A 27304-nucleotide genomic window follows, 5' to 3' on the forward strand; every position below is an offset into this window, starting at 1 on the left:
ATGTTGAGGGGCCCAAGAAGACTGGAAGCATGGAGGCGAGGCTCGAAGCAATGGAGCAACAAGTCTTCAAGTGCCAAGGGATGGTGGAGCGTGGACTCAACACCAACCATATGATGATCACAGAGTTCACCAGCAAGCACAGGATTGACGCCAATGACATTGGGAAGCACCTCTCGAGGCTCTATGACAGGATTGATCAACTCCAGGCCCAGATCTATGACTTGAAGAACCAAAACTTGAGGACAAGCGAGGTCTAAGCTTGGGGGAGTTGATACGTCCATTTTGCATCATGTTTTCATGTTGATATTTATCGCTTCTTGGGCTGTTATTTCATTTCACGGTACAATACTTATGCCTTTTCTCTCTTATTTTGCAAGGTTTACATGAAGAGAGAGAATGCTGGCAACTGGAATTCTGGCCTGAAAGTGGAGCAAGTTTGAGATACCTATTCTGCGCAACTCCAAACGCCGTAAAAATGAACGATGATTTTTTTCTGGATTTATAAAAAATACTGGGCCGAAGAAGTGCCAGAGGGGCACCAGCAGGTGTCCACAAGCCTGCTAGCCGCGGCCACCCCCTGGCCGCGCCTAGGGGGCTTGTGGGTACCCTGCTGGGTCACTGCCCCCCTCTTCTTCTATATGAAGGGTTTCGTCCGAAAAAAATCAAGAGGAGGCTTTTTCGTGGATTCACCGCCGCCACAAGGCGGAACTTGAGCAGAACCAATCTAGAGCTCCGGCAGGACGATCCTGCCGGGGAAACTTCCCTCCCGGAGGGGGAAATCGTCGCCATCGTCAACACCAACACCCCTCTCATAGGAGGGGACTCATCACCATCAACATCTTCATCAGCACCATCTCATCTCCAAACCCTAGTTCATCACTTGTAACCAATCTCCGTCTCGCGACTCCGGTTGGTACTTGTAAGGTTGCTAGTAGTGTTAATTACTCCTTGTAGTTGATGCTAGTTGGATTACTTGGTGGAAGAGTTTATATTCAGATCCTTGATGCTACTCATTACCTCTCTGGTCATGAATATGATTATGCTTTGTGAGTAGTTACTTTTGTTCCTGAGGACATGGGATAAGTCATGCTAATAGTAGTCATGTGAATTTGGTATTCGTGCGATATTTTGATGTGTTGTATGTTGTTTTTCCTATATTGGTGTTATGTGAACGTCGACTACATAACACTTCACCATTATTTGGGCCTAGAGGAAGGCATTGGGAAGTAGTAAGTAGATGATGGGTTGCCAGAGTGACAAAAGCTTAAACCCTAGTTTATGTGTTGCTTCATAAGGGGCTCGTTTGGATCCACTAGTTTAATGCTATGGTTAGACTTTGTCTTAATTCTTCTTTCGTAGTTGTGGATGCTTGTGAGAGGGTGAAAAGGATCGAGATGGACCTAGAGGGGGGGGGTGAATAGGTCCAAATCCAAATTTTAATAATTACTTAGCAATTTTAGGCAAAAGTGCGGAATATGAGTGTAGGCCTAATAATTGCTACGACAAGGAGTAAGCTATTTAGAGTGAAGTAAGACAAGCGGTAAACAATAATCAAATACAAGTACGTAATAAGGATTAACACAAGTAGAGAGTTAGGGTTAGGAATAACCGAAACTCCAAGAGAGACAAGGATTTATCCCGATGTTCACTTCCTTGGAGGGAAGCTACGTCACCGTTAGAGGGGCAGATGTTACCACGAAGGCACAACAACGCCACGAAGGCTCACCCTATTCTCCCTTTGAGATAACTCCACGAAGGCGTTTCTCAACCACTAGTGGTAAGCCTTGAGGTGGCTTCCAAACCTTCACAAACTTTCCGGGGGAAATCACAATGGTTTGATTCCTCTCCGAAGACTCCTACCGCCTAGGAGTCTCCAACCTCCAAGAGTAACAAGATCACGGGGATTGCTCAAAACTTGCTCAAATCACAAATCACTTTGGTGGGAAGGAGGAGAGGGAGACGATCTATCTTTTGACTAGAACAACACTCAAAGGGACTCACAAATGCTCTTGGGATCTAGGATTTGGTGTAGACAAGAGTGAGTGAGAAGAACGGTGTTCTTGTATGTATTCTAGCTGTGTTGAACACCCTTTCACGAGGTGGGAGAAGAGTATATATAGTGGGGAGTGAAAAACAGCCGTTGGGGACACTTTAAGTCACTCAGGGTCCGGACGTCCGACAGTTGTCGGAAGTCCGGGTGTCCGCGAGGGTTCGGATGTCCGACATGGGTTGGTCGTCCGAGGCGTGTAGATATGACTGAAAATACTGTGAATTGAACAGCGACCGGACGTCCGGAGAGGACCGAAAATCCGAGTTATTCGACTCAACTTCTTCTGGTGGGAGGTTCCGGATTTCCGAAGGGGGACAGACGTCCGGCCCTCGGACGTCCGGAAGGAGCCGGAAATCCGAGTTATAGAGCTCATGTTCTACTGGTGCATGGCTCCGGATTTCTGAGGCTGGTCGGACGTCCGGCCCTCGGATGTCCGGAGGGAGCCGGAAATCCGAGTTATATGACTCAAATACTTCCGGTGGAGGGCTCCGGATTTCCGAAGCCTGCCGGTCGTCCGGCCCTCGGACGTCCGGACGGAGCCGGACGTCCGAGGCAATAGACCTGTTTTGAGATAAGAATAGAGTGGAGAATATGTGGTATTGGGTATGACAGTGAAGATGTGGTATGAGCAAGTTCATCGCAAAACCCGTGATCCCCTCTTAATAGTGCGGGATACCTATACTCAATATCAGTAAACTCAAAAGAATAGTCTACATCATCTTTTCTTAATCCCGAGCCTTCTCGAAATATAAATCCCGATCTTCTCAGACCACCTTTGGCACATAATTCTCAATCTACTAAAGTACTTGCCATCCTAAGATACACTCAACAAATAGGATTAGTTTCCTATGTATGTGCTGTCATTAACACCAAAAGTCTATTAGGGGCATAGCATGCACTTTCAATCTCCCCCTTTTTGGTAGTTGATGACAACATATACATAGGTCTCAAAAATATTTAACATACATTACAGCCCAGGAGATATTTAGTATGGAGCTCCCCCTTAGTATATGCATGATAAAATATCGAAGCTCCCCTTTAATGTGTTTATCGAACATATAATGGATCAACATCTAAAGATAATAGATCATCATAGAAAGACAATAGATCATCATAGAAGTAGTGGAGCAAAACATAATAGTCTATGATGATATCATATCAATCCATAGCAAATCACAATCATTCATAAGTAGCCATACATGAGTTTATCCATTACATTAAATCTTCAAAGACTAAAAACTACGATACATTACTCCCCCTTTGGCACCAAGTACCAAAAAGGGAGGCACCAACAGCACCAACCACGCTCAGAGCTCATCAACATCATCATCAGCATCATCAGGCAAGCCACTCCCACCAGCCTCGTCAAGGAAATCAGCCCACTCAGGACCAGATGGGAAGCCAAAGTCAGTAGGAGGAGCAGCAGGAGGGGCCTCATCATCACTCACATCAAGAGCGCCCGAGGCTCTCAGACGAGCCTTGAGGGCATTCTTGGAGGAGACTAAGCGAGAAACCACATCATGGGTTTGACCACACTGGAAAGAGACGACCTTCATCATAGCAGAATGTGCCTTGCCAAGGAATTTGGCAATGCGACCGAGAGGAGCGGAGCTAGATGAGGGGGTGGCTGACCGGGCAGCAGTGCGGCGAGTGGATGTGGAGGATGAGGGGGTTTTCTTGGGAGCATAGTTATCCGCCATGTGAGCGGGAATGACCCACTTGCGATGTGTGTGAGTGACAGCCACAGAGAAATCAGCAACATGGTTAATAAGAGCCTGGATGAAGGGGGCATGAGGAAAGGCTCGCTTGTACTGAAAGCTAGCCAGCCGATCTCATGCCATAGAAAATGAGGCACATTAATTTTGCTCTTGGGGTGCTCGAACAAGTGAGACATGATGTCAATACAATAGCCACTGCAAGAGCCCTTATCACCCATCTTGGGATAGATGGTGCGGATGAGACACTGAAAAATGATGAAGTAAGGTGAGCGCCAGATGGATACCTGGTTAAGGTCCTTCACGCGTTCATCCGCATCAAGCTCACTTAGTGGTTTGAGAAGATACCCACACGCGTCAATGGACTTAGGCGCATGGTTAGGATCATCCCTATGTATTTTGAATCCGGAGTTGGGGAAACCAAGTGCGGCAAAAAATGTATCATAAGAAGCTCTGAAGCGAACGTCAGAGGTGATCCAGTTGACAGTGTGGTTTGGAGCAAAGTAGCATGTGGCATAGAACTGCTGAATGGCAGCAGCATTAAAGTCGCAATGAAAGGCAAACGGGCGGCAAGCCCCGATGCCTCAATAAGCTCAATGGCACCCGGATATTTCGCCGGGTGCATGCGAATATGCTCAAGATCTATATAGAGATGAACAGATAAACCCTTAGGAACTATGACTGTGGTAAAAATGTCCGCCTGGACGTGTGTGCGGAAACGTGAGTCTGTAGAGTCACGTACGACAGCGTATGGATCAAGGTCGCGGCGGAAAGTGAGGTATGAAGCCGCGCCAAGTGTGGTGAAGTTCGTGATTGCACGACCTAAAGTAGCAGGGGGTTCTAGTGAGATGCGACGAGCTTCACCTGCGGGCTGGGCAGGAGGAGGTGGTGGCATGTACGACGCCCTGCGAGTCCCGGGCTTTGGCTTGGACCTCCGATCGGCGTGCTGGTCAGCAAAGTCCTTGGCGGCAAGCTCCTCCTCGAAGTCGGGGTCATCACCATCAGACGACGAGGGGAGTTGTGGAGACGGAGAGCGCCGGGCCGGAGAACGCCGGGCAGTCCGTTTGAAGGGACGACGTGGCCCATCCGAGTCCGACCCCGTGCTAGGAGGGGCGCGAGATGATGAGCCAGCCACATTCTTCCGACCGGCGTGCTTGGTCTTGGGCATGGTGCACAATATCCTACGCGGATGAAAATCCCAAATAAGGAACGAACATGGAGACTTGGGAGAGAGAGGGAACCAAAACAAACGCGAAGGGAACGGAGGAGCAACCTGTAGACGGATCCCGCGAAGGAAGAGGAGGAAGAAGAGGAGGATCCGTAGAGGAGATCGACCCGATCTCGAGTCTGGCGGCGCTGGCGAGAGCTCCTGGAGCTGGCGGCGTTGGCGGTAGGGGAGAAAAGGGGCGCATGAGGGCTAGGGCAAAGCCTAGCCCCGCGCCCAGCTATTTATAGGCCCGGTGCATCGGACGTCTGACAGGCGTCGGACGTCCGGAGGGGATTGTGGCGTCGGACGACCGACACTGGTTGGACGTCCGGAATGAGGTAAGTTGCCGGAAGTCCGAGACACGTCGGACGACCGAGAAAGAGAAGGAGGCAGAGGCTGATTCTGGATTTTTTTGATGATGAGATGATGACTTGCATGGTTTCTCACAAAAAGTACGAACATAGTTGCCTACAAGCATTACATATACTACTTGGAGACAGAAATTGATTTATGTGTACTTGTAAGCTTAAAAACAGAAAATTAAGACTCACTCCCCCTAAATGCATGCCCACATCAAGACACAAACATAATGTGAGTGTGTGTATGTGTGCAAGGTTTCAAGATATGTTGTCAAGCTCCAAGATACCAAGTTCACGCCTAAGTTGACAGAACCTAGCAACGCTAAGTGGCTTGGTGAAAATGTCGGCTAACTGCATGTCGGTACCCACATGGGTAATATCAATGTCACCCTTTTGCACATGGTCTCTCAAGAAATGATACCTAATATCAATATGTTTTGTGCAAGGGTGATCAATGGGGTTCTCGGAGATCTTTATGGCACTTTCATTATCACAGAGAAGAGGAACGTGTCGATACGTGATACCATAATCCTTTAGTGTTTGCCTCATCCATAGCAGTTGGGTTGCACAGCTTGCGGCTGCAATATATTCGGCCTCGTCCGTGGAGAGAGAAACACAGTTCTGCTTTTTCGAGGACCAACTTACCAAGGAGCGTCCAAGAAACTGACATGCACCGGAAGTGGATTTCCGTCCCACTTTATCACCGGCCCAATCCGCATCAGAATACCCAATAAGATCAAACTTTGCATCCTTAGGGTACCATAAGCCTAACTTTGGGGTGTGAACAAGGTATCTAAGAATATGCTTAACCGCCGTGTGATGGCTTTCCCTAGGGGAAGCTTGAAATCTAGCACATATGCCTACACTTAACATGATGTCCGGTCTAGATGCGCAAAGATAAAGTAGCGAACCAATCATGGAGCGGTAAGTAGATGGGTCAAAAGGAATACCATTTGTGTCTTCATTTAGAACTACATCGGTGGCCATGGGTGTCTTCATTGGTTTAGCATTTGTCATATCAAAATTTTCGAGAATGTCCTTGAGGCACTTAGTTTGAGACAAGAAAATCCCTTCTTGAAATTGTTGTATTTGAAAACCAAGAAAGAACTTCAAGTCCGTGTTGAGTGACATCTCAAAGGTCTTGGACATGGAAGCCGCAAACTTCTTGCATAAATGGATGTTAGGAGAACCAAAATTTTTGTCATCTACATAGATTTGGCATAAGATCAAATCACCATTTTCCCTCTTAGTAAAAAGAGTGGGATCGATCACCCCCACCACAAAGCCATCATCGAGTAGGAACTTCTTAAGATGATCGTACCAAGCACGGGGTGCTTGTTTGAGGCCATACAGAGCCTTGTGAGTTTATATACATGGTCTTTGTGGTGAGGGTCAACAAACCCAGGTGGTTGCGATACATATACCTCTTCTTGTAGAGGACCATTAAGAAAAGCACTTTTCACATCCATTTGATGCAAAGTAAAACCATTGAAAGCAGCATAGGCCAATAAAATGCGAATGGACTCAAGACGAGCAACAGGGGCGAAAGTTTCACCAAAGTCCAAACCTTCAACTTGGGAGTACCTCTGTGCTACTAACCTTGCCTTGTTGCGTAGGACAGTCCCGTTCTCATCTTCCTTGTTCTTGAAAATCCATTTAGTTCCAATGACATTATGTTCCTTAGTTGGTCGTTCTACCAATGACCATACTTCGTTGTGTGTAAAACTGTTTAGCTCCTCTTGCATAGCAAGGAGCCAGTCATTGTCACACAATGCATCCTGAACCCTGTGTGGCACGATACTAGATACAAATGAAAAGTGAGCACAAAAGTTTGTTAATTGTTTACGAGTCACTCTACCTTCCGACACGCCGGTGAGGATTTGATCAATATCAACACGACCGGCCACACGTGGTATGATGGAGGTCAAGGTTTCACGAGGTTCGACTTTGTTTCCATCATCAACGTCCTCAACATATGGATCATTTATGTGCGGAGGAAGATATTCCTCTTCGCATTGCACCTGTTGAGGTTCATCATCAAACATACCCATACTTTGGTCTACCTCTTGAAGATCAACTTGTTCTGGAGTGTGATTAGGGTGAGAGACATGTTCTTCCACTTGATCCTCAACAACTGGCATGATGTGTGTGCTAGTATCTTGTGGAGGAACGAGCAGTGAACTGTCTTGAGGATGAGAAATACTCTCATCATCTTCATCATCATCATGGGGTCTTTGTTCCATGGGAAGAAGTGCACCTACACCCATGTTTAAGATATCTTGTGGGGAGTCTTCTTCACCTGCATCATTTAGATCAACTTGCTCCCCATGGGAGCAGTTAAATTCATCAAACGTCACGTCACAGGTTTCTATAACACATCTAGTGGATTTGTTGTAGACTTTGTAGGCGTGAGAGTTTGACCCATAGCCAACAAAAATCCCTTCAGTTGTTTTGGATTAAAATTTTCCTAACCGTTCCCGTTTGTTGAGGATGAAACACTTGCATCCAAACACACGAAATTACTTAACATTGGGCTTGTTCCCAGTTAGGAGCTCATATGGAGTCTTCTCCAATATTGATTGAAGGAAGAGCCGGTTTGATGCATGACATGCTGTGTTGACGGCCTCAGCCCAAAAACTATGTGGTGACTTGTATTCGTCTAACATGGACCTTGCCATTTCCACAAGTGTCCGGTTCTTCCTCTCTGCCACACCATTTTGTTGAGGGGTGTAAGGTGCGGAGTACTGATGTTCAATTCCCTCATCACTAAGAAATTCTTCTAGGGTGTAGTTCTTGAACTCAGAGCCATTATCACTTATTACTGCCTTGATGTCCTTGTCAAACTTCCGCTGGGCTTGTTTGGCAAAATCAATGAAGGTGATCTTCGTCTCGTCCTTGGACTTGAGAAAGAACACCCATGTATATCTTGAGTAATCATCAACAATGACTAGGCCATACTTTTTCCCTCCAAGACTTGCCCATGAAGGAGGCCCAAACAGATCCACATGAAGGAGCTCTAACGGCCTCGAAGTGGATACAATGTTCTTGGGTGGATGTTTTGATTGATGTTGTTTCCTAGCTATGCATGCACTGCACACACGATCTTTCTTAAAAGATACATTTGTTAGTCCAAGGATGTGATTGCCGTTTAAGAGATTTTGAAGATTTTTCATGCCAACATGGGTGAGCCGGCGATGCCACAGCCATCCCATGTCGGCCTTGGCTATTAGACAAGTTGTATGGAAGGTGCTCTCTTTCGAGAAATCAACCGTGTAAAGGTTACCATCCAACTCTCCAACAAAGGCCACTTCGAGAGTGTCTCTCTTAAAGACTTTCACATCCGTTAGTCCCAATAATGTGTCATAACCGACGGAAGCCAATTGGCGAACTGAAAGTAAATGATATTGAAGAGATTGGACAAGCATGGCATTTGCAATAGACATGTCATTAGTGATTGACACCTTGCCCAACCCAATTACCTGCCCTTTCGACCCTCCACCATATACAATGCTCATGTATGGTTGAATGGCTTGCATGAAGTCATAGAGCAAGTTACTATCTCCGGTCATATGATTGGTGCATCCACTATCGGTCACCCATTTGGCTCCTCCGGGGAAAACAACCTGTAACGAATTAAGACTTGGTTTGAGGTACCCATTTTGTCATCGGGCCTTTCACATTAGTTACAAGAGTCTTAGGGACACAAATAGCATAGAATCGGAATGCATTACGGGGACCAACGAATTTAGCATAGACCTCTCCTTTCTTTGATTTGCGTAGTACATAGGATGGAGGCATAAATTTGGTTCTCTTGTTGGGAGTAGGGGAACCCCTAGTGGCCGATCCACTCACAACCTTACCTTTCTCCTTGTGTCCCTCTCGTACAAATATTTCTTTAAGCGGAGTGGTACACTTGAGAGGAGATGCACTTTTCTTGGCGGTGCTTGGGTTGAACCCAAGCCCTTCCTTGGCGAAGCCTCCATTGTGTCAACTTAAGATCTCATTGAGAGTCTTTTGTCCTTGTGCACATGTCATGAGACCTCTGTCTAACTGTGCCTTTAGCAAACAGTTTTCCTCAAGGATAGATGTCAGTTCACTACTAGAGTTAGTAGTGCAGGTATCAACATTAATAATAGGTGAGGAGTAGGCCTTAGCTAGAGTGTCAAGATAAGTAACCTTAAGAGCCTCAAAGCTCTTTGTAAGAACAGTGAGTTTCTCTTCGTTGTCTTTGAGAGACAAGGATAGACGCTCAAAGTCCTTAGAAAGGGAAGCATGAGAGTTCACAAGTCGGTTTTTATCATTTAGTAATTCTTTTCACACAGATTCATCCTTTTTCAAGGAGGCAAGATCATTAGCATGTTTATCAAGGTTTTCACCTACTTTTGAGCATAGTGCATCATTTTGTGCTTCCTCATACAGGACATTCTGCTCAAGGATTTCATTTCTTTCCTTCTCCTCAGCGACGAGGGTTTCGAGTTCCTTGATGGTATTGGTGTGGTTACTCACCATTTCCATAAGTATGCGAAACATAGTGAGCTTATTTCCTTTAAGAGAGCACATAAATTTGTTTATTTTAGCAAACATGGGATGATCTAAGTCATTATCCTCATAGTGATCTTCCGCATCAAAATACTCATCATATGGAGTAGAAGCTAGACTGAAGGAGTTTAACCGTGGAGTTACCTTAACCTTATCATGGGAGCTTTGGTCTTCCTCATCTCCCATGGCAGTCTTTGCCATCAAACACTTGTGAGCGTTGCCCTTGTAGTCCTTCATATAGTTGTAGTGAACAACATCACCACTTTTGTTGACTATCCTCAAGGTGTTTTGTGTATCCTGAGCTACTCCGGCAACTCCACCAACATCTTCTAGATCTGATTCTTCTTGTGCAACCATTGCTCTTCCATCTGTCCTCTTGAACTTGGAGTTCATAGGGTTTGGCAACTTCTTCTTTACAAAGGTCTTTGGAAACCTTGGTTTGTCTTCTCTCTTCTCATAAGGGCAGTCATTGGAGAAGTGGTTGGTTTCCTCACAGTTATAGCATTTCCTTACCTTCTTCTTTGGGAATCTTCCCTTGAACTTTCCTCCACTGAACTTCTTTACAAAGAGAGCAATGTCCTCATAAGATGGGCTTTCATCAGAGTCAACATCATCACCATCTTCGCAGTCATCATCACCCTCTTCTTCTTCACTTTCTTCTTCGTCACATTCATGCTTGGCTTTCAAAGCAAGATTGATCTTTGATGTTGAAGTGCCATGCATGGCAAGGTGCTTTGTTGCATTTGCCTTTGATTCTTCAAATAATTCGAAAGTGGATATGATGTCATCTGGAGTCATTTCTTTCAACCCATGGTGCTGCCTCATGTCCCATACCATTTGATGGTGATACGGAGCAAGAGCATGAAGTAACTTGTCCACAAGAAATCTCTTGGTCAGATTGAAACCATCTCGCGTCTTGTCAAAGTCACATGACTCAATGGCTGCGGCGAGAGTCATGAGCCGTTCTAGCAGTTGCTTGGGAGATTCACCCTTTTCCATACAGAAATTCTGTAATTGCCCCATTGCAATTTCATATTGAGCAAGCCGAAGAGTGGAGGTACCGGTCTTGGTCCTTATAATGCTATCCCACAGTTCCTTGGCACTTGTGATGTGAATGTAAGGTCTTCGTTGCTTGTCATTCATTCCTTTTCTTATGCACATGATCGCAGTGTCATTGAGATGCTTGTCATAAGTTTTTCTGGGAGTGAGGCACCTTGGATCGATGATGTCCAACATCTCATCATTGGTGTACCTAAGATGATCCTGCATACCAACTCTCCACAAAGCAAAATCGGAATTGTCATCAAGCAAGGGAGGTTTTCCTCCAGGATTGTACTTATGTTTCTCAATTTGAGATCTAGCATAAAGCCATGGAACACTGGTTTGGTTCCTTTTCGGAGGTTGTTGGCCAAATGAAGTACCGTGCACATGTGGCCCTGAGGCCCTCGGGGACGTGGTTGTCCCCGCGGTTAGTGATGCTAGTCTCATTTGGACCATGGCCTCAAGAGAAGCATCATGCTCCTCTTTTTCCTTGGCAAGGGCCCGTTCCAGGTCCTCAGAGGTGAAAGACTTGACTTCCGAGGAAGTCCCGTCCCTCTGCACTGGAGCTACTGTAGCTGGAACCCCGTCCATCTCGCTCTAGGGCGGTTAAGCCACAAGAATAGAGCACGAGGCTCTGATACCAATTGAAAAGGATCAAGATGGACCTAGAGGGGGGGGGGGTGAATAGGTCCAAATCCAATTTTTAATAATTACTTAGCAATTTTAGGCAAAAGTGTGGAATATGAGTGTAGGCCTAATAATTGCTACGACAAGGAGTAAGCTATTTAGAATGAAGTAAGACAAGCGGTAAACAATAATCAAATACAAGTTCGTAATAAGGATTAACACAAGTAGAGAGTTAGGGTTAGGAATAACCGAAACTCCAAGAGAGACATGGATGTATCCCGATGTTCACTTCCTTGGAGGGAAGCTACGTCACCGTTAGAGGGGAGGATGTTACCACGAAGGCACACCAACGCCACAAAGCCTCACCCTATTCTCCCTTTGATATAACTCCACGAAGGCGTTTCTCAACCACTAGTGGTAAGCCTTGAGGTGGCTTCCAAACCTTCACAAACTTTCCGGGGGAAATCACAATGGTTTGATTCCTCTCCGAAGACTCCTACCGCCTAGGAGTCTCCAACCTCCAAGAGTAACAAGATCACGGGGATTGCTCAAAACTTGCTCAAATCACAAATCACTTTGGTGGGAAGGAGGAGAGGGAGACGATCTATCTTTTGATTGGAACAACACTCAAAGGGACTCACAAATGCTCTTGGGATCTAGGATTTTGTGTAGACAAGAGTGAGTGAGAAGAAAGGTGTTCTTGGATGTATTCTAGCTGTGTTGAACACCCTTTCACGAGGTGGGAGAAGAGTATATATAGTGGGGAGTGAAAAACAGCCGTTGGGGACACTTTAAGTCACACAGGGTCCGGACGTCCGACAGTTCTCGGAAGTCCGGGCGTCCGCGAGGGGTCGGACATCCGACACGGGTCGGTCGTCCGAGGCGTGTGGATATGACTGAAAATACTGTGAATTGAACAGCGACCGGGCGTCCGGAGAGGACCGGAAATCCGAGTTATTCGACTCAACTTCTTCTGGTGGGAGGTTCCGGATTTCCGAAGGGGGACGGACGTCCGGCCCTCGGACGTCCGGAGGGAGCCGGAAATCCGAGTTATAGAGCTCATGTTCTACTGGTGCAGGGCTCCGGATTTCCGAGGCTAGTCGGACGTTTGGCCCTCGGATGTCCGGAGGGAGCCGGAAATCCGAGTTATATGACTGAAATACTTCTGGTGGAGGGCTCCGGATTTCCGAAGCCTGCCGGTCGTCCGGCCCTCGGACGTCCGGAGGGAGCCGAACGTCCGAGGCAATAGACCTGTTTTGAGATAAGAACAGAGTGGAGAATATGTGGTATTGGGTATGACAGTGAAGATGTGGTATGAGCAAGTTCATCGCAAAACCTGTGATCCCCTCTTAATAGTGCGGGATCCCTATACTCAATATTAGTAAACTCAAAAGAATAGTCTACACCATCTTTTCTTAATCCCGAGCCTTCTCGAAATATAAATCCCGATCTTCTCAGACCACCTTTGGCACATAATTCTCAATCTACTAAAGTACTTGCCAGCCTGAGATACACTCAACAAATAGGATTAGTTTCCTATGTATGTGTTGTCTTTAACACCAAAAGTCGATTAGGGGCATAGCATGCACTTTCAGAGGGGTTAATCATAAGTGGGATGCTTGTCCAAGTAAGGGCAGTACCCAAGCGCCGGTCCAGCCACATATCTAACTATCAAAGTAACAAACGCGAATCATATGAACATGATGAAAACTAGCATGACAGGAATTCCTGTGTGTCCTCGGGAGCGCTTTTCCTCCTATAAGACGTTGTCCAGGCTTGTCCCTTGCTACAAAAGGGATTGGGACAATTTGCTGCACTGCTGCTACTTTGGTTACTTGTTGGTTGCTACGAATCACCTCACCACACAATCACTTGTTACCGACAATTTCAGTGCTTGCAGATTTTACCTTGCTGAAAACCACTTGTCAGATCCTTCTGCTCCTCGTTGGGTTCGACACTCTTACTTATCGAAAGGACTACGATTGATCCCCTATACTTGTGGGTCATCAAGACTCTTTTCTGGCGCCGTTGCCGGGGAGTGAAGTGCCTTTGGTAAGTGGAACTTGGTAAGGAAACATTCATATAGTGTGCTGAAATTTATTGTCACTTGTCACTATGGAAACTAATCCTTTGAGGGGCTTGTTTGAGGTATCTTCACCTCGAACGGAAGAAAAAAGAGTTGCTCCTCAACCTGCTGCACCTACTGAAAATATTTGCTTTGAATTTCCTTCGGGTAAGCTTGAGAAACTGCTGGCTAATCCTTTTACAGGAGATGGAACATCACATCGAGACTTGCATCTAATCTATGTAGATGAAGTTTGTGGTTTATTTAAGCTTGCAGGTTTGCCCGAGGATGAGGTCAAGAAGAAGGTCTTTCCTTTATATTTGAAGGATAAGGCGTTGACATGGTATAGGCTATGTGATGATACTGGATCATGGGACTACAATCGGTTGAAATTGGAATTTCATCAAAAGTTTTATCCTATGCATTTAGTACATCGTGATCGGAATTATATTTATAATTTTTGGCCTCATGACAGAGAAAGCATCGCTCAAGCTTGGGGGAGGCTTAAATCAATGCTATATTCATGCCCCAATCATGAGCTCTCGAGAGAAATTATCATTCAGAACTTCTATGCTCGGCTTTCTCATGATGATCGCACCATGCTTGACACTTCTTGTACCGGTTCTTTTATGAAGAGAGATATTGACTTCAAATGGAATTTATTGGAGAGAATTAAATGCAACTCTGAAGATTGGGAGCTTGAAGAAGGTAAGGAGTCAGGTATGAATTTCAAGTTTGATTGCGTTAAATCCTTTGTTGAAACAAATACTTTTTAGGACTTTGGCGCTAAGTCTGGACTTGACTTTGAGATAGTAGCTTCATTGTGTGAATCCTTTGCTGCTCATATTGATCTCCCCAAAGAGAATTGGTTTAAATATCATCCTCCTTTAGAAGTCAATGTAGTTAAACCCACTCCACTTGAAGAGAAAGTCATTGCCTATAATGATCCTATTGTTCCGAGTGCTTACATTGAGAAACCACCTTTCCCTGTTAGGATAAAGGATCATTCTGAAGCTTCAACTATGATACGTAGATGCTACATTAGAACACCTACACCCCCTGAGCAAATTAGAGTTGAACCTAGCATTGCTATTATCAAAGATCTTCTGTCCGACGATGTTGAGGGACATAATATTCACATGTGTGAAGATGCTGCTAGAATTGCTAAACCTCATGCTAGAGACAAACATAGGTCTGTTGTTGGCACGCCTGTTGTTTCTGTTAAGATAGGAGATCATTTCTATCATGGTTTATGTGACATGGGTGCTAGTGTTAGTGCAATACCTCAATCCTTATATGATGAAATCAAAGATGAGATTGCACCTATGTTGAACTTATCACATGCAAACACAACTGCTAAAAATTCTTTTTTAGTAGTAGCATAGTTTCTTTGGGCACTGTCTAGAGTTTTACTAGCATAATGAATAACATTTAATTTCTTATCAACTCTTTGTCCTCGAACAGCACCAACAGCATAATCACTAGCATCACACATAATTTCAAAAGGTAGGTTCCAATCAGGTGCTTCTTAAGTATTTCAAATGCTTCTTCACAATCATCATCAAAAACAAATGGAATATCTTTTTACAAGAGATTGGTGAGAGGCCTAGAAATCTTAAAGAAGTCTTTAATAAACCTTCTATAGAAACAAACATGACCAATGAAATTTCTTATACCTTTAATGTCTGTAGGGCATGGCATTTTCTCGATCGCATCAACTTTATCCTTATCGACTTCAATACCTCTTTCAGAAATTTTATGTCCCAAGACAATGCTTTCATTAACCATAAAGTGGCATTTTTCCCAATTCAAGAGAAATTAGTGTATTTACATCTCTGCAAAACTCGATCAAGGCTTCTCAAGCAATCATCAAAAGAAGATCCGTAAACGGAGAAATCATCCATGAAAACCTGAACAATCTTTTGACAAAAGTCAGAGAATATAGCCATCATACATCTTTGAAAGGTAGCAGGTGCATTACATAAACCAAAATGCATACATCTATAAGCAAAGGTACCGAAAGGGCAAGTGAAAGTGGTTTTCTCCTGATCAGATTGTGCAACAGGTATTTGGGAGAAACCAGAATAACCATCTAGAAAGCAAAAGTGTGTATGTTTAGACAATCTTTCTAGCATTTGATCAATAAAAGGTAAAGGGTAATGATCTTTCTTAGTAGCTTTATTTAATTTCCTAAAATCAATTACCATCCTATAGCCAGTAACAATTCTTTGTGGGATCAATTCATATTTATCATTAGGGACAACGGTAATACCTCCCTTCTTAGGAACACAATGCACATAACTTACCCAATCACCATGAGCAACAAGATAAATAATACCTGCTTGCACGAGCTTTAGTATTTCTTTTCTTACCACCTCTATCATCTTAGGATTTAATCTTCGTTGGTGATCGGCAACTGGTTTGGAATCAGGATCAGTTTTAATTTTATGCTGGCATAGAGTGGGACTAATGCCCTTAAGATCATCAAGAGTATATCCAATAGCACCACGACGCTTCCTCAGAGTTTTCAATAATTTCTTTTCTTCATGCTTTGAAAGGTTAGCACTAATAATAACAGGATATATCTCTTTTTCATCAAGATAAGCATACTTAAGAGTATCAGGTAATTGTTTAAGCTCAAACACAGGATCACCCTTTGGTGGAGGTGGATCTCCAAGTAATTCAACATGCGAATTATTCTTGAGGATAGGGCGTTGTTCAAAGATAATTCTATCTATCTCATTCCTTTCATCCATATGCATATCATTTTCATGTTCAAGCAAGTATTGCTCTAAAGGATCAGTAGGAGGCGCATCAATAGAAGCAAGAGCAATAATTTCATCCTTACTAGACAATTCTTTTTCATGAGGTTGTCTACCAAACTTAGAAAAATTAAATTCATGTGACACACCTCCAAAGCCAACAGTAACAGTTTGTTTCTCACAATCAATTTGAGCATTAACAGTATTGAGGAAAGGTCTACCAAATATGATGGGACAAAAGCTATCTTGTGTGGTAGCAAGAACAAGAAAATCAGTAGGATACTTAGTTTTACCACACAAGACTTCAACATCTCTAACAATTCCCACATGGCATATAGTATCTCTATTATCAAGTTTAATAGTAACATCAATAAATTCCATCTCGACAGGTGCAATCTCATCTTTAATTTCATTATATAAAGATTGAGGTATTGCACTAACGCTAGCACCCATGTCACATAAACCATGATAACGATGATCTCCTATCTTAACAGAAACAACAGGCATGCCAACAGCAGGTTTATGTTTATCTCTAGCATGAGGTTTAGCAATTCTAGCAGCAGCTTCACAGAATTGAATAACATGCCCATCAACATTATCGGCCAAGAGATCTTTAATAATAGCAATACCAGGTTCAACTTTAATTTGCTCAGGGGGTGTGGGTGTTCTAATGTAGCCCTTACGTATCACAGTTGAAGCTTTAGCATGATCCTTTATTCTAACAGGGAAAGGTGGTTTCTCAATGTAAGCACTAGGAATAATAGAATCATTATAAGCAATAACGTTCTCTTCAACTGGATTGGGTTTTACTACATTAACTTCTATGGGAGGATGATATTTAAACCACTTCTCCTTAGGGAGATTAATATGAGCAGCAAATGGTTCACATAAAGAAGCTACTATCTCAGAGTCAAGTCCATGTTTAGCGCTAAAATCATAAAAAGTATTTGTTTCAATGAAGGAGTTAAGGCAATCGAACTTACGATTCATACCTGACTCCTTACCTTCATCAAACTCCCAATCTTCAGAGTTGCATCTAATTCTTTCCAATAAATCCCATTTGAAATCAATATCTCTCTTCATAAAAGAACCGGTACAAGAAGTGTCAAGCATGGTGCGATTATCATGAGAAAGCCGAGCATAAAAGTTCATAATAATAATTTCTCTAGGGAGCTCATGGTTGGCGCATGAATATAACATTGACTTAAGCCTCTCCCAAGCTTGAGCGATACTTTCTCTATCACGAGGCTAAAAATTATAGATATAATTCCTATCACGATGTACCAAATGCATAGGCTAAAACTTTTGATGAAATTCCAATTTCAATCGGTTGTAGTTCCATGATCCAGTATCATCACATAGCCTATAACATGTCAATGCTTTATCCGTCAAAGATAAGGGAAAGATCTACTTATTGACCTCATCCTCGGGAAAACCTGCAAGCTTAAGTAAACCACAAACTTCATCTACATAGATTAGATGCAAGTCGGGATGTGATGTTCCATCTCGTGTAAAAGGATTAGCCAACAGTTTATCTAGCATACCCGAAGGAATTTCATAATAAATATTTTCAGTAGGTGTAGTAGTTTGAGGGGCAACTCTTTGTGCTTCCGGTCGAGGTTAATATACCTCGAATGAGCCCCTCAAAGGATTAGTTTCCATAGTGACAAGTGACAATAAATTTCAGTACACTATATAAATGTTTCCTTACAAAATTCCACTCACCAAAGGCGCTTCACTCGTCGGCAACGGCGCCAGTAAAGAGTCTTGATGACCCACAAGTAAGTAGGGATCTATCGTAGTCCTTTCGATAAGTAAGAGTGTCGAACCCAACGAGGAGCAGAAGGAAATGACAAGTGGTTTTCAGCAAGGTATTCTCTGCAAGCACTCAAATTATCGGTAACAGATAGTTGCGGGATAAGATAATTTGTAACGGGTAACAAGTAACAATAGTAAGAAAGGTGAAGCAAGATGGCCCAATCCCTTTTGTAGCAAGGGACAAGCATGGACAAACTCTTATATAAGGTAAAGTGCTCCCGAGGACACATTGTTATTTCTGTCAAGCTAGTTTTCATCATGTTCATATGATTCGCGTTCGCTACTTTGATAGTTTGATATGTGGGTGGACCGGTGCTTGGGTGCTGTCCTTACTTGGACAAACATCCCACTTATGATTAACCCCTCTCGCAAGCATCCACAACTATGAAAGAAGAATTAAGACAAAGTCTAATCATAGCATTAAACTCGTGGATCCAAATTAGCCCCTTGCGAAGCAACACATAAACTTGGGTTTAAGCTTCTGTCACTCTAGCAACCCATCATATACTTATTACTTCCCAATGCATTCCTCTAGGCCTAAATAATGGTGAAGTGTCATGTAATCAACGTTCACATAACACCACTAGAGGAAAGACAACATACAATGCCTCAAAATATCGAACGAATACCAAATTCACATGACTACTTATAGCAAGACTTATCCCATGTCCTGAGGAACAAACGTAACTACTCACAAAGCATAATTATGTTCATGATCAGAGAGGTATTGAATATCATTAAGGATCTGAACATATGATCATCCACCAAGTAATCTAACTAGCATCAACTACAAGGAGTAATTAACACTACTGGCAACCTTACAAGTACCAATCGGAGTCGCGAGATGACGATTGGGTAAAAGAGATGAACTAGGGTTTGGAGATATATGGTGCTGATGGAGATGTTGATGGAGATGAGTCCCCTCCGATGAGAGGAGTGTTGGTGATGACGATGGCGACGATTTCCCCCTCCGAGAGGGAAGTTTCCCTAGCAGGACGGCCCTGCCGGAGCTCGAGATTGGTTCTGCTCAAGTTCCGCCTCGTGGCGGCGGCGTTTCTTCCCGAAAGCTCTCCTTTATTTTTTCTAGGATGAAACCCTCTATATAGCAGAAGATGGGAGCCGGAGGGGTAACAGGGGGCCCACGAGCCCCCGAGGCACGCCCAGGGGGTGGGGCGCGCCTAGGAGGCTCGTGACCTCCTCGTGGCTCCCCTCCAATATTTCTTCCGCCCAGTATTTTTTATATATTCCAAAATAATTCCTCGCTGATTTTCATGGCTTTTGGAGTTGTGCAGAATAGGTATCTCAAACTTGCTCCTTTTCCAGCCCAGAATTCTAGCTGCCGGCATTCTCCCTCTTCATGCAAACCTTATAAAATAAGAGAGAAAAGGCATAAGTATTGTACCATAATGTGTAATAACAGCCCATAATGCGATAAATATCAATATAAAAGCATGATGCAAAATGGACGTATCAGGAGCCAACATGGATATCTAGACCCCGTTGTTGGTTATTGACCGGAGAGGTGTCTCGGTCATGTCTGCATGGTTCCCGAACCCGTAGGGTCTACACACTTAAGGTTCGATGATGCTAGGGTTATTATGGGAATAGTGTATGTGGTTACCTAAGGTTGTTCCGAGTCGTGGATGAGATCCCGGACTTCACAAGGAGTTTCGGAATGGTCCAGAGGTAAAGATTCATATATAGGAAGTGGAGATTTGATCGCTGGAAGTGTTTCGGGAATCACCGGTAATGTACCGGGACCACCGGAAGGGTTCCGGGGGTCCACTGGGAAGGGCCACCATCCCCAAAGGGCTATATGGGCCAAGAGTTGAAGGGAACCAGCCCGTGGATGGGCCGGTGCGCCTCCCATCTCAGCCCAAGGCGCACAAGGGGTGGAGGGGGCCAAACCCTAGGCGTGGGAGGTTGCCTTGGGCGCCAAACCCACCCTAGGGCGCCGCCCCTCCTCCCATCTTGTCCGTCGAACCCCCTAGGGTTTCCCTAGGGGCGGGGGGGCCTCCTCCTCCTCCCTCCTGTATATAGTGGAGGGTTTTAGGGCTGCAAAGAACACAATTCCTCTCTCCCTCGGCGCAGCCCTACCTCCACTCCTCCTCATCCTCCGTAGCGCTTGGCGAAGCCGTGCCGGAGTACCACGCAGCTCCACCGTCACCACGCCGTCGTGCTGCCGGAGCTCTCCCTCAACCTCTCCTCTCTCCTTGCTGGATAAAGGCGTAGGAGACGTCACCGGGCTGCACGTGTGTTGAACGCGGAGGCGCCGTTGTTCGGCGCTTAGATCAGAATCCACTGCTATCTGAATCGCTACGAATACGACTCCATCAACCGCGTTCTAGTAAATCTTCCGCTTAGTGATCTTCAAAGGCATGAAGATGCTCTACCTCATTGCTCGTTGCTGGTTTCTCCTAGATAGTTCCTTGTGAAGCGTAGGATTTGTTTTTTAAATTACTACGTTCCCCAACATCCACCCATAAGGGGTGCACAAAGAAGCGGCCTTGTCTATTCCACCACGAATTCCGTCCACACAGGACTATCCTCACTCACGGTAGATCTTCACGAAGTAGGCGATCTCCTTGCCCTTACAAAAATCTTGGTTCAACTCGATATCATGAAGTAGGAGGCTCCCAAGCGATACCTTACCAATCTAGGAGGCACCACCCTCCAAAAGGTAATAGATGTGGTAGAACGATGAAATCCTCACTCTTGTGCTTCAAAAGATAGTCTCCTCAACACTCAACCACTCTCTCTCAGATTTGGCCAGGGTAGGAGAGATTGATATTGTGGAAAGCAACTTGGGGAGGCTAGAAATCAAGGTTCAAATGGTTGGAATGGAATATATTGATCTCAACACATGAGTAGGTGGTTCTCTCTCAGAAAAATGGATCCGGCAACTGTATGTGTGTTGTGAGTGCTTCCTTACGAATGAGAGGTAGGAAGAGGGGGTATATATAGGCATCCTCAAGATCCAACTGTTACAACATTATTTCCCAACTCAGTGACACCAAAATGAATCTTGGTGGTACCGAGTTGCACTAAATGTGGCAACTTTTGAATTCTCGGTGAGACCGATATAGGAATCTCGGTGGTACCGATACGATGACCTAGACTCGTGTCCAAATCTTGATGAGACCGATTTCAAACTAAAAAATTCTAAAACTTGAAATCATCTCAACAGAAAGTTGGTCACCCAATCTCGGTGGCACCGATAGGAATGTTGGTTGTACCGAGATGGTGGGTTTGACATAGGATCTATCTAAGTTTAAAATCGGTAGGGTCGAGTTGAAATTGTTGATGGCACCAATTTTGCTTATGTGGTTTGGCGCAGATATATTTTTTGGCAGAATGGCTGAGTATTTTTGGTGGCTATCTTTAAGCACTTGAGCAACCAATTCATCATAATACCTCATACCCTTTTAATAGTATTGGCTTTCCTATGGACTCGAAGTGATTTTCCACAAATATAAAATGTAGTCTTATTGCTTGAAGCTTGAGCCAATCCTATTCCTTCCTTGCATCAAGGGGCATATCCACACAATCCTATAGCAAAAACATCTTTGAACTTTTTTGAAATATGCTTGAATAAATTCATTTATCCAATGATGCATGTGCTGTGATTAATTACGAAAACCACCTTAGGTAGCAATTGTGCTTTCACTAGTCCACCTCCCGTCCCCCATCTGGGCCATGTCGCTTGCACTGCCCTCCCCCACCACTCGCCCATTCCCTCGGGACAAAGACAGAGAGAGAGAGAGAGATAAACGACTCCTCACATTTGAACTACCGCTCCTCTCTCCCTTCTCCGGCAATGAAACCGGCGATTCCTCGCCATTCCTTCTTCCTCTATTCTACTGCACGATGAGTCCAACTGTATGATCCGTGTTCGAGCGAGCGTTGAAGCATTAGGTGCAGTGGTGATGCTCTAGGCCATGCAGGTACCGTATCTACATGTGAGGGAGGGGAACGGTGGCTAGCAAAGAGTAGGAAGGAGAAGTGGTGCGATGATTGATGGAGGAGGTCGAAATCAATGTCGGTACCTCATACGTCTCCAACGTATCTATAATTTTTGATGGTTCCATGCTATTATCTTGTCAAACTTTGGATGTTTTATATGGCTTTTATATCTTTTTTGGGACTAACTTATTAACTCAGTCCCAAGTGCATGTTCCTGTTTTTTCCGTGTTTTTGACCCTTTTCGAAGGAGAATTTTAAACGGTGTACAAACGGAATAAAACTTCCGAAAAGATTTTTTCCGGAACAGAAGATACACAGGGGACGTGAGAACCAAGGCAGAGGCCACCAGGCGAGGCCACAAGCCCCCTAGGCGCGGCCAGGGGGCTCAAGCCTAGCAGGCTTGTGGCCCCGCTATGGCACGTCTGCCCTACCTCTTCCGCCTATAAATTCCCTAAAAATCCAAAACTGCGCTAGAGATCCACGAAAATACTTTTTCGGCACCGCAAGCTTCTGCCTCCGCAAGATCCCATCTGGGCAAGTTCTCGTGCCCTGCCGGAGGGGGGATTTGGATACGGAGGGCTTCTTCATCAACACCTTGGCCTCTCCGACGATGCGTGAGTAGTTCACCATAGACCTTCCACTACTGGAATTTGCTGGTTTGGCAACAGCCACAGCTGACGGCAAAGGACAGTTTAACTGATGGCAAAGGCTTTGCCGTCAGTGTGCTGTCGGCAAAGGTACCAGCCAAGATTTTATCGGCAATCACCTTCTTTGACGACAGCCGGAGCTCGACCGACGGCAAAGACTTTGCCATCAGCTTTGTGGCACGGGCTGACGGCAAAGAGCAGTGGCGGCAACAGCGGAGGCCGAGCTCCGTTAGAAGGTTAACGGCAGGCTTTGCCCACAGCCGTAGCAAAGCTGACGGCAAAGCCGAAACCCCTAGGCCCCCTAGGCCCCCTCTTTGCCCACAGCCGTAGCAGAGCTGACGGCAAAGCCGAAACCCCTGGGTCCCCTTGGCCGCCTCTTTGCCGACAGCGAGAGCCCAGCTGACGGCAAAGCCGAAAATTTGGTATTCCCAAAGTTGCCAGGATACACAGGCTGCCTCCACGTGTCTTCTTTGCCGTCAGTCCACCGACGGCAAAGCCTTTGCCGTCAGTAAGCTATAGGCAAAGACCCTCTCTGCTTTTTTTCATATTTGTTTTCTGTTAATTCCCTACTTTTGCAAAACATAGATACAAACAGCAACATATATATATTGAATCTGCCCCTAAACAGCACCACAAGTGCATCACAAAGTGCAAACAACACAACACAAGTGCAAACAACACGAATATATGTCATTAAAGTGCAAACAAGATCACAAAGTATTACAAAGCATCACAAGTGCATCCACAAATACAATTGCATTACAAAGTTCATCTAAGACTACACAAGTGCATTACAAAGTCTCGAGCATCCATCCATATGCCATGCTGCTTTATCAAAATCTGCATAATGAGAAAGAAGTTAGAAGAAGAATACAATAAGAAAGAAGTTATCTAAATTAAGCTAAGCAATTAGAAGAAGAAGTGGAAGAAGAAGAAGAAGAAGAAGAAGAACAAGAATAAGAAGTGGAAGAAGTGGAAGAAGAAGAAGATAGAGAAAAAGAAAGAAGAGAAGTTATCTTTTTCTCCTGTTTCTTCTTCTCTTATTTCTTCATCTCTTGTTTGTTCTTCTCTTCTGGTTTCTTTTATAACTTTCTAAACTAATTATGTCATTTTTGAGCTCTAATATCAACTAGAATTTACTAAGCTAACTAAACCATGGCTAATATCAACTAGAATTTACTAAGCTAACTAAAGCCTGGCATAATCTAAGTTGATCTAAACAATAAGAAGAATAAGAAGGAGGGGAATAACTTACCGAATGCCAAGAAACGAAGGAGAAGCTGCATCTCCGTTGGTCGCTGGGTTGCTAGGGCTCTCACCAGGAGAAGTAAAGGGATCGTGGGATTCAACTCTTGAATGATGCTGCAACAAGGCAAGAGTTAAAATATGTGGTTAGCACGGCGACAGACAACGGTATAAGACCGTGCAAGGTTGGTCATTGAAAGGGAACTCACCGTTCCCACAGGAGAAGGCATCGGCGGAGGGGGCGGCAAACCTTGCTTCTCACACATAGCCTGCAAATTAGTTTTTGAGGAGTCAAAGAAATAGCCTTGTTGCGTCTCACACATAGCCTTGCTTCTCACACAACTGACTTACCGCAACGAAGTCGTGCATGGCCTTCGCATGGGCATTATTGCGTGCCCTCTCCTCGTCAAGCAACCTCTGCGTATTCCGGTCCCTCTCCTCCAACAAGAGCCTGGTGGCCTCCCTCTCCTTCATAAGTGCGGCCTGCAACCACTCCTCAAAAGGAATTTTCATCATCCATCCAAGGACAAAAGAATGAAAGAAATAATGAAGAAAACTAACCTCGATGGCAAGATCAATTGGCCTCGCGCGTTGCCGTATTGCAGGAGCGGAGCTCGTTTGCCTCGACTTGATCTGAGATAGGGTTTCAGTGATAGGGACGAAGCCATCACACATGGCCAGCGTGCCATGACTTTACCGCCACCAGAGATCATTAACGCCTCTGGATCGATAGGATTCTGGCTCGGCTCAAAGTCAAGCCCGCGCAACTGTTTGACCACCTCAGAATAAGACGTCATCTTGTTGTAGGCGGACAGGCTTGTGTACGCCGACGGCCCGTCCCCCTCAGAATATGCCTTCGCCGTCTTGTACGAGCCCTTATGGGCCATGCTAAACGCGGCGTATCCCTCAGGCTCGGGCTGGTTATTGTGTTTGGCCTACACGAAAAGACAAAGAATTAGTACAACAAACATGAACGAACGAATTATTGATGAAACAAAACACGGCACACATACCCATTTTTTGGCGTATTGCTTGATGTTGGCATTGCCTTGGTGGTGTGGCACACCAACCAATTGGGCACGACGGTCCTTGGCCATAGTGTGGGTGCTCAACCAAGCCTCTGTGCACCACCTGTCCGCTATCATCTCCCAACAATCCATCTTATCGGCCAACCATCTCGGGGGCACCTATGAATGTAAGTTAATGAAGAATGAAACTAAGTATTATAACTAAATAGACCTAACTAGCCCTAAGAATTGATCTTTGGAATGTACATACCTCCATGTACTCGGTCTTATCAAGGAAAATCTTTCGACATTCAGTCTTTGTCTTCGGCTCCCCTTGCTTGGCGTACCAATCTCGAACATCGTGAACACGCAGCTCGTGCCTCGTGTTATTCAATAAACTCTTGCACTCTTTCACGAGGTTCTTCTTGGCCGCCTCCTCCGTCCCCTCCTCGACCCTAAAGTAACTCTGCAATTATGCCAAATAGATGCACAGATGAATAGTGAAATGATTTGGAAGGAAATAAAAATCTATAACATTGTATACTTTTTGTTGGGTAAAATAATAGTTACCCAAAAATCAGCCAACACCTTGTCGGCCACGCTCACGCAAACAACACCATCGACATGTGTGTTTTCCGGGAGCAGAGCGGCTTGGTAGTGCTCCCACTTTAGTCCTGGCTCGGGAACCATACCCTCACCGGGCAACTGCACTATCCCGGGGAAGTGCTCCCTAAGTAAAGCACCAAGGAGGCAGTTTGGATTCGGGATATTCTGCGGGTAATCCCACCCCCTACATAATGATAAGGCAAAGACATTAGCTACTTGGTGAAATATAATGATATAAGGTACACAATATATATCAACTTACTTCTCGCCATCTGGCTTAATTAACGGCCTGTGCTGCAAGTCCAATCGGTCTGGAACTCGTGTCATACCACGTTGGTAGACCGACTTGCTAGCAGCCCCCTCAGCCTCTGCCTCAGCACCCTCCGCCTCAGCCTCCGCCTCAGCACCCTCCGCCTCAGCCCCCTCCGCCTCAGCCTCCACCTCAGCCTCCGCCTCAGCATCCTCCGCCTCAGCCTCCGCCTCAGCCCCCTGCATCGGTGTCTGCTCCTGGACGGTAGGATCCCGCACTGGTGACACCCTCGTCTGCAAGGGTGAAGTGGCTGAGGCAGAAGTAGCCGAGGGTGGTGGCGACTGGCTCCTATCATGCAGCCTCCCTCTCCCACGACCACGCCCTCTGCCTCTCTTCTTTCCTACGCCTCTCCCACGGGGCTCCTCGGCAAAGCTCTGCAACAAAGTTCTCCGTAGCTGCCCAGGTGCTATCCTCAACTTATCCCCGCCTGCCATGTCTCACCACCTGTAACGATAAATAGTTAAATAATTAGTACAAATTCAAGGACAATAATTAAATGAACAATAATAAATACATGAATAATTCAACTAATAATTGAATAATTAAACAACAATGTTTGGATGCATACAAAGTACTAATAGTCTGGATCATCTGTCTCATGGTCAATTGAAGCAAAATCATCATCAGTATCACACGTGTCGTCATGACTGATATCGTCATCGGGTTCAGGGACATCATGTGGAAGGCCTTTTTGTAACCGATCAAGCATTCATAGCTCATCGGCATTGGTAACTTCTTCTACTTCCACTTGTTCCTCATCATCACGTGAGTCTTGTTCCTTCGTGTTCAGGGTGGACGTAGAGCAGTTTTGGGTACGACGTCTGACACCACGTGATTCTTGGAAAAATTCTCCATCATATGTTATTGGGTCAATTTGAGGTTCATAATCGTCTTCATTTGGGGGAGGTGGTCTAAGATGTGGCGGCACATCGAACACGACATACCAACCTTCTAGGTTCTTAACACTTTGATGACAGTATGGCAGACAGAAAACTTGGGTGGCCCGTTGAGCCACAATATAGACATCGGCACCGCTTAACTGCCTGTCTTGTCGAATTTCGACAATCCCAAGATGTTCATGAGTCCGTCTTGTCTTAGTAGGATCGAACCAATGACATTTGAACACAACAACATTCGGAGGATTTTCACCATAATAATGAAGTTCGTAGACTTCTTCAAGTCTTCCATAATACTCGACACCTCCCTCGCCTATAGCAGAGACACCGGAATTGTTTGTTTTCCGACCGGGCATTGAAAGCTCTTTGCGATACCCGTTGATGTCGTACTTCTGAAATGTACGGACCTTAAAGTCAAAACCATTAGCTATTTGTCTCAATTCATCG

This window comes from Hordeum vulgare, chromosome 1H (assembly GCF_904849725.1).
Source record: "Hordeum vulgare subsp. vulgare chromosome 1H, MorexV3_pseudomolecules_assembly, whole genome shotgun sequence".
NCBI classification, from domain to species: Eukaryota; Viridiplantae; Streptophyta; class Magnoliopsida; order Poales; family Poaceae; genus Hordeum; species Hordeum vulgare.